This window comes from Alligator sinensis, unplaced genomic scaffold (assembly GCF_000455745.1).
Source record: "Alligator sinensis unplaced genomic scaffold, ASM45574v1 scaffold1093_1, whole genome shotgun sequence".
Taxonomy (NCBI): Eukaryota; Metazoa; Chordata; order Crocodylia; family Alligatoridae; genus Alligator; species Alligator sinensis.
In genome coordinates, this window is record NW_005842538.1 from 547,105 (window position 1) to 555,240 (window position 8,136).

Here is an 8,136-nt window from a genome sequence, read left to right on the forward strand (position 1 = left end):
ATGATGTGACAGGTGGTTCAGTGACCCACCTGAGCCAAAGGAGAGATTGGGTGGACCGGCTACTGTCAGGCAGCGTTCAAACTACAGAGAACTTTTATCAAGATGCTCCCTTGCCTGGTCTCTGCTCTGAATGCCAAAAGGGTCAGGATAACAGGTACTGCTATTAATACATAAAGGGAGTTAGAAAAGTATATGTTCCCATCCACTGTGGGTAGCCAGACCTTGTTAGAAGCTGGTTAAGATGGAAGAGTGTTGAGTTATATAATGTTTTAAAAGTTATTATTGGTGTTATGCAAAATTATCAAGAGAGTAGTAGTTATAACCAGTTCTAAATTCCCTGAATAATATTCAAGTTAAGCATTTAATAATCTTTCCTAGTTCTACCCTACAATATACACAGGAGCTATGAATAAAATCAAACATGCCTAAATATATATTCATCTTAAGAGCCTGGAGAGGGGAGGGGAGGGGGGGAATGAAAAAAGTGTCACAAAAATCAAAGGTCCTGGCTAAATAAATATAAAGATCATATATCAGCATAATGTAAGCAATTGTAATCTACTACAGTGGCACTCAATCCTTTGCCCCCACCGGCCAGATGAGGGGTGTCGGCCCAGTCTCTCGGCCAGATCAGACCAAATGTGCCAGGATTGGGCTCTGAGGGTGCCATCCCACCTCTGCCTGGTCCCACATGTTGGGATCAGGCTCTAGGAGCCCTGTGCTACCTCCATCCATTCCCATGTATGGGTATTGTGCTCCAGGGGCTCTGCACTGCCCCTGCCTGACCCTGCACACCAGGATCAGGTCCTGTACTACCCCACATGCCCAATCTAGTGCGCAGAGTCACGGCCCATGGATGACATGGCACTGGAGGCTGGATAGGGACATGAGATGGGGGCTGAACACCACTAATCTAATACAAAGCTCCATCTCCTATAGATCTCAACTTCTGCAGTAGTGGAGTTGACAATCTAGGGAACTCATTTAGCCCCAAAACATAGCACAGCTAAGGTGTGGAATAGTGACATCAAACTACAAATCACAAACCTCTCTTATACAACTGCCCAATATCACAAATCAAACTAAGCATGTCCATCTGCCAGAAAAAGAAACACAGGAGAACTATATTGTTAAGAAAAATACCAAGCAAAAAACCAGTAAATATCCAGGGAGAAAAAAGGATACAAGAGTCTTAGAGATGCTAGAAATGTATGTTAAGAATTAACAGATTCTACCAACCTCTACAACAGCACTTTATAAAGTAGTGATCACTGTCACTGCCAAAAAAACAAAGGAAAGATACCAATGCAATTGCCCTTATGCAACAAAATGATGGTAAGACGTTATCAGCACATTACAATCTCACTAAATAGAGAGCAATCCCACCCTATTCCCCCTTAGTAATACTTTATGGGTTCTTAACCTCAGGTGTTCTCCATAAAGTAGGAGCCTGACCAAGAAATGAGCTTTCTGTTAGCATTGGAGGTCAGTCAGAAAGCTTTGCAGGATCAGAACTTAAGTGGTTGGCATTGACTTGACATATAGTATTTTGGCACTAAAAATTGAGGTACCTTTGTGATGAAGGACAGTCCAGTTGCTAGACTTCTATCTAAGTACCCAGGGATGCCACTTCTCTTGCCTTCTCCATCACAGACTGCCTCTTGAAACACTGAACAAGCCACTTAGTTTCTCTTTGACTAAATTTTCCCTAAGATGGGGATATTAACACTTCCCTGCATCATCTATAGATACCATGAAGATAACCTGTTACAGACCGCCAAACTGTTGAGAGGCTATAATTTGGAGGCCCATACAAGCACCTTAATCAGTTAGATAGCCATTCTACAGTCATATTCAGTCAATGGCAGAGTCTACTTCCTGACTAGCAGAGTAAATGGGGAAATTCAAAGAGAAAAGGGCATGCTAAAGAACTGTGGTGTGTCACATGTGTAAAGGTCATGCTAAAGGGCATGCTAAAGAACTATGGTGTGTCACATGTGTAAAGGTTTATCAGGTGTTCTTAACAGGTAACAACTTTAAGAAGGGCGAAGGCTCTGGAAGGAGCTGAGTCAGCAAGATGGGGAACACCTGATGGGGTTTAACCAGGAGATAAGCCCAAGGCCAGAGCTGGGGTAGGCAGTCTCATCCTAGCTGCTGACATCCTGGCCCTGAGCAAGCAGCAGAGGGAGACTCTACTCTCCCAGGGGTTAAAAGAAGGCAGCCTTAGAGCTGGCGTAGGGTCAGAGACATGCAGACCCAGGGTACTGCGATGCCCCTGAAGAGAGACACTTATTGAATGGGACACAGAGCATGATTAGCAACATCTGTGAGGCATGGGCATGGGCAATTGGAGTCATGTACTGCACTCAGTAGTGACACCTGCACAGTAGCATGGGATCAGGGATCTCTGGGGCAGCCTCCCTTTCCAAGGATGGAAACAACCTTGGAACAAGGCATAGCAGGTGAGGTGAAGGGGAGCAAGCCTGAGAAGCAAGAGCAGAGCAGGGGCCAAGCGGCCACCAGTGTTAGGGACAGACATTCAAAAAGCCAGAGCCTGAATTGATTCAATCTTCGCAGGTTAATCTAACCTGCCTAGACTGAACTGTTCTGCAAGTGAATAGACATTCAGGAAATACAGGCACATGCCTGCAGTGGCTTAAGCCAGAAGCTGGGGCGGTGCTAGAGAGCACCCTCAGCTGCAGGAAGCTGTGCTGGGAGGAAGAAGTGGGGGGACGTGGACAACCCTGGCAGTAGCTTCAGGGGATCTGGCCAGGGAGGGGGTTTAATTCTCCACTCCTGCCCCATCAGCACAGACCCAAGCTGGGATCCACCTGGCACTCCCCTCTCACTTTTGCAGTGGTGGAGGCAGGGGCAGGGCCAGACACTGGTCAGCATAGCCCGCTGAGGCAGAGGGAACAAGAAGGGGGTTTATTCCCTACCTCCACCCCCTTGGGACCACAGCCAGGGGTCTGCCCACCCCGACTGCTGCTGATCACTCCCTGTGTGGGGCGAGCAATAGAATAAGCCCCCTCCCTGCCCCCTCCACCCGATGCCAGAGGGAGGGGGGAAATAACCCCCCTCCCTTCCCCCTCATCTACGGGGGCCATGCCAGCTGGCCTCTAGCTGTACCCCAGCCCCTGCTGCTGCAGTGGCAATGGGGAGTGACCCTGGCAGGACAGCAGCCCCTCTCATGGTTTCCTGGGACATCAAGCCTCTTCCTAGCTGGGGCCTATGCTTCAGGCAGGGGCAGGTAGAGCAGGGCAGGCAGAGCTGCCACAGACTGGGTGGGGTGAGCACCGGCACCGGGGTTCAAAGGGGTGGCAATAGCCCCCCAAGGCCTCCCACACACTACTGCCACTTGCCCCGTGCAGTCTGCAGCAGCTCTGACCACCCTGCACCACAGCGTCCCCCACCAGGAAGAAGCTTTCACTCCCTGGGAAACCATAAAAGGGGTTCTTGCCCCCATCACAGTCCCTGCCCCTTTGCCGCTCCAGCAGCAGGGGTGGCGGCATGGCCAGAGGCTGGTCAGCATGGCCCCTTCAGGCAAGAGTGCAGGGAGGGGGTTATTTACCCCCTCCCTCTGGCATCTCACAGAGAAGGCAGGGAGGGGGCTTATCCCACCATTTGCCCCATGCAGGCAGTTGGGGCAGGCAGACCCTGGCTGCAGTCCCCCAGGGACGGAGGGGCTGGAAGGGAAATAAAACCCCTTCCTGGTCCCTCTGCCTCAGGGGGCCAGGCTGGCCGGCATCTGGCCATGCCCCCACCTCTGCAGCAGCAAGTGGGGAGTGCCAGGTGGACCCTGACCCAAGTCTGTGCTGGTGGGACAGGGAGGGGGGAAATTAAATCCCTCTCCCTGCCAGTTCATTTGAGGCTGCTGCTGGGGTTAGACACATCCCCACCACTGGAGCAGCAAATGGAAAAATGCCGGTCAGGGTCTGCTGAGCTCCTGCCTGTTAGACCCTGCTGGGGTCCATGATAGTAGGACAGGGGAAGGACCGGGGGAAAAACCTTTTCCCTGTCCCCTTTGCCTTAGTGGGGCCAGCATCTAGCCATGCCCCTGCCCCTGTCCACCCCTGCTCCAGCTAGGCAGCAGAGAGCACAGCCTCACACAGAGCTACAAAGCATGTCAGGATGCTGGGGGACTCTGGTTTAAGTTAAACCAGCTTGAGCTCAACCAGTTGAGTCTCATACGACATTCAACCAGGTTTATATTAAACCATTCTCAGCCATTTTGAAGGTGGTTTATGTGCACTGAACTTACGTTGTGTTACAAGTTTAAACCAGTTTCTGGTCACTTGAACCGGTTTATGTGTAACTTCTGTGCCTAGCGCAGGGGACATTGTGGTCACCCCTGGGAATAGCGCTTTGGTACAAAAGGCTAAACCCTTCCCCCACTACCCCACCTAAAATAGCTCAAGTTAGCCTGAAGACTCCTACGATCAACTTCTCATAGAAGTTCCCATCCAGTGGCTATTCAAATAATACTTTGCCTCTCCATTCAGATCTCAGAGCTCATCAGGAGAAGATGACAGAATGCATGTGCAAAGAACTTATGTAAGGAAAAAGTAGGGTTTCTTGCCATGACCTTCCTTGTTGGGCAACACACCCATCTCCCCCCACTCCTCTTCCCCACCCCAAATCCAGGAATATTCCCATTTGTTGTAAACTCCTCTGCCACAAAACCTCCTTGAACGTGAATGGTGTTTTATCTATCTATTCAATACTGCCACAGAGAAAAAACTTCTTCCCCTTTCTAAAAGGATTTTATTTTACCTGCTGTCCTTTCTCCAATTTTACCCAGGGAATATTTGGATTTGTGAAGCAACTACTTGGTGGCAACTGCTATTGGTCCCCTCCCCCAATGGCCCATTTGAAACTCATTTGAAGACTCAAATGTGTCAATCAGTAACCAGGAGAAGCAGAAACAAGAACAGAGCTATGACATAGGCTAGGAATGGATGGGAGGACTGAGATAGCTAGATATAGCCTTACTAGCTTTACACTGTAAAAAGCCATGTATTACAAATACTCTGAGTTTTTACTGACCATTTAAAACCTTCTGACAGCAAATGGCCTCGGAGATTTTACAAATAATTAATTTTTGCCTGAACTGCTGAAATTTACCATGGAAAGTGAGGTTTCTTCATGCCCCTTTCCCACTGCTGTACCATTAAATATTTATATCATCACCTAAAGCCTTCAGCCAGGATCAGGGTCTTATTCTGCTGAATAAACAATAGAAAGACATGATCTTGCCTCAAAGAACTGACAAAAGCAAGCTTGAAAGGGCAAGTGAGTGGATATTTGTTTTGTGTAACTTATGGCCCTGCAACGATGATGGGTGAATCCTGTCCATACATACCTGAACCAAGCCATTTTAGGCCTCTGACAAAATGATGATTAACTGAACTCTAGAGTATTTAATAAAATTGATTATTTTTGCATGTATCATTAAAGACAGGACTCAGACTCAAAGTTGGGAGAGTTGTTTAAAGTTGTGTAAAGCCCCTGCTTATAATCTTGTATCTTTCAAATAGAGCCAAGAAAACTGGTTTTCAATTTCTTTTCTTCTGTGATCTGCCACAAATAGCAAACTCCCCCTCCTCCTCCTCCCCCCCTCCAGTCTTCCCAGTTGGTATTGTTTATGTGGACATACAACCATGGCAAATTCCAGAGCTATATTTTGTGGCTTTCTGACTCGAGGATCATTCTGAAGTAGTTCTCATTGGCTATTCTTCCAGCTAAATATTTACACACACACATATACACTGAGCATAACTTTTACTTATGTGCATGGGCAAAAGCTCAGCATATTTCACATAATTTTTTAGAGGCTACATGTGTTTCAGATCATGACAACATGTTGAAAATATGTGCCTACAAAACACATTTTAAATGTATTTATACAAAACACTGTGCGCTTATGCTGGAGGTGTTTGCTATATATAGAAAAACCAAAGATTAGATTTCCTGTTCTCATTCCTTTCCTCCACAATCCTGTCTCATTATTAATCATTTTCAGGCTCTTGTTATGGCTTATTTGTACATTAATTTAAGTGAGATAATGTTTATGTTTAAAAAAGAGCATAAGGAAGCAAAAAAAACATTTGATGTGGTAGTAGCCCCTGAGCAAGCAGCAGAGGGAGATGTTTCACCCAATTCACTTTTAAAATGTTTATGATGGAAAAGTTCAATGACCTCCTGCTCCATATATAAGGACCTATCAATTAAAAGGCCATTTCTGATAGAACCTGAAAGCATAGCTGAAACAATTAGAGTGAAGAATGATTATTACATTTATTTGTGGTTGGATTTAAATCTTTTTTTAAAACAAGTTGTTTCATAGTTGGTAGGGTCGGAAAGGACCTAAGCAGATCATCTAGTCCAACACCCTGCCATGGGCAGGAAAGGGTCCTGGGGTCAAATGACCCCAGCTAGGTGGCTGTCTAGCCTCCTTTTGAAGACCCCCAGGGTAGGAGCCATCACCACTTCCCTTGGAAGTTGGTTCCAGCTCCTAGCTGCCCTGACTATGAAGTAGCGCCTCCTGATGTCTAGTCTGAGACTGGAAATAAATAATGTGACCTTCTCCTCACTTACTGGAATAGTGTTATAAGCTGATGCAGTCACAATTCAGTTCCTCAGCTTTTTAAAATTTGGTTGATTTGGCTGTTGCTTTTGCTTTATGGAAAAAAACATGAGGGATCTGTAAAGTCATTGAAATCTCCCTCTGTGAGTCAAGAGTATTTGTTCATAACACTTCCTAATCCTTCAATGGATTACACATATACTGAATTTTAAACATGTGAAAAATGGGAATCCCCACTTACCCAAGCAACTATATGGCCCCCGTTACTGTAGTCTCTGAGCACCTCACCATCTTTAACGTGTTCATCCTCACATCACGTCTGCTTGATAGGAAATTGCTGTTATCCTCATGAGCAGTTCGGTACTTGAAGCAAAAACTAAATTTTCCAAGGTCACACAGGAAATCTGCAGGAGAACAGGGATTTCACCAAGATCTTCCAAGTATCAAATTCACATGCTAGCTGCTACATTTCTTCTTCCCCAGGTGAAAGAGCAAGCTGAGTACATATGTTTGGCAGGACACTACAGCAGTAGTCAACTTAGAAACAGGTGCAATTAAATAAACTAAGACCCCTGACTGCACACAGTTACACATGTAACTTTATGTTCTAGAGCCATTCCCTTGAAGTCACAGATAGTATGAACATAGAGTGAGTAACTCATGTTCATAAGCATTGCACTCTATGATTTGGTTGTTATCTTTCTAGTTTAAATGTCTTAATGTTATGATGGCAGACAACGTTATAATAAAATGTTAATGTTATGATAAAGTTCATGTTTCCCTGACCAGCTTGTACTCAGTGAAACAAGGGGTTAAATATGCTTGAACCGAGAGCTGGGGAGATCTGCCTAAGTCCTCTGTTAATGGGAACTGAGCCATCAAACAACAACTAGCTAATTGGACTATGTTGATACATCAAATGGATTCCAGATACGCACCTAAAGACATTCCCTGCTGTTTCTGGTGCCAGGGAGATCATTAAGCCAAGGCCATTACTGTTGAGAGAAGGTCCCAAACAGAGAGGCACCCAGAGAAATATAGGCAGGAAGAGAACAGCTTGGAGAGACCTCTTGGTTGGAGAGAGAACAGTTATTTTTCCATGACAGTGAATGCTTGTGCTTTGGGGCAGAAGGGCTGTGGCCATTGTATTACCATGAGCCAAGAACAATTGTTTTACTTTAAGAAGAGCTGATTGCTTTGCAGCTGATGACTTAATGTGCACGCCTACCACCCTTGAAGAGGTAAAGACCCCTCAAAGGGAGCAGAACTAGAAGGGATAACTGGGTCAGGGACCAAGAGGTCAAGTCTTAGGAAGTGAGATACAGAGGCTCCTCCGTTCTAAGAGCTATGCCTAGCCTGGCTTCAAGGGGTACTCAAAGACACTATACAAGGCTGGGGAAATGCAAGCAACTACTCCCTGGGTACCTGTGGGCACATCTATATAAGACACTTACTGCACAGTAGCCTAATAACAGTGCGCAGTAGCGTGCTGGTAAAAAAGCATGCTAATAAGCTACTGCGCAGTGTTACTAGGCTACTGCGGAGTAACT

At 46.1% G+C, this 8,136-nt stretch overlaps 1 protein-coding gene across 1 annotated transcript in view; it reads right to left on the bottom strand.

Annotated features, from left to right (window-relative positions):
- The window catches only part of IPCEF1 (interaction protein for cytohesin exchange factors 1), a 139,246-nt gene extending 132,298 nt beyond the window's left edge, over window positions 1-6,948 (bottom strand). The window contains exon 1 of the mRNA XM_025213567.1: window positions 6,828-6,948. The gene's annotated coding sequence lies outside the window, so the exon portion shown is untranslated. The remainder of the gene's footprint in view (window positions 1-6,827) is intronic.
- Between the last annotated feature and the right edge of the window lie 1,188 nt (window positions 6,949-8,136).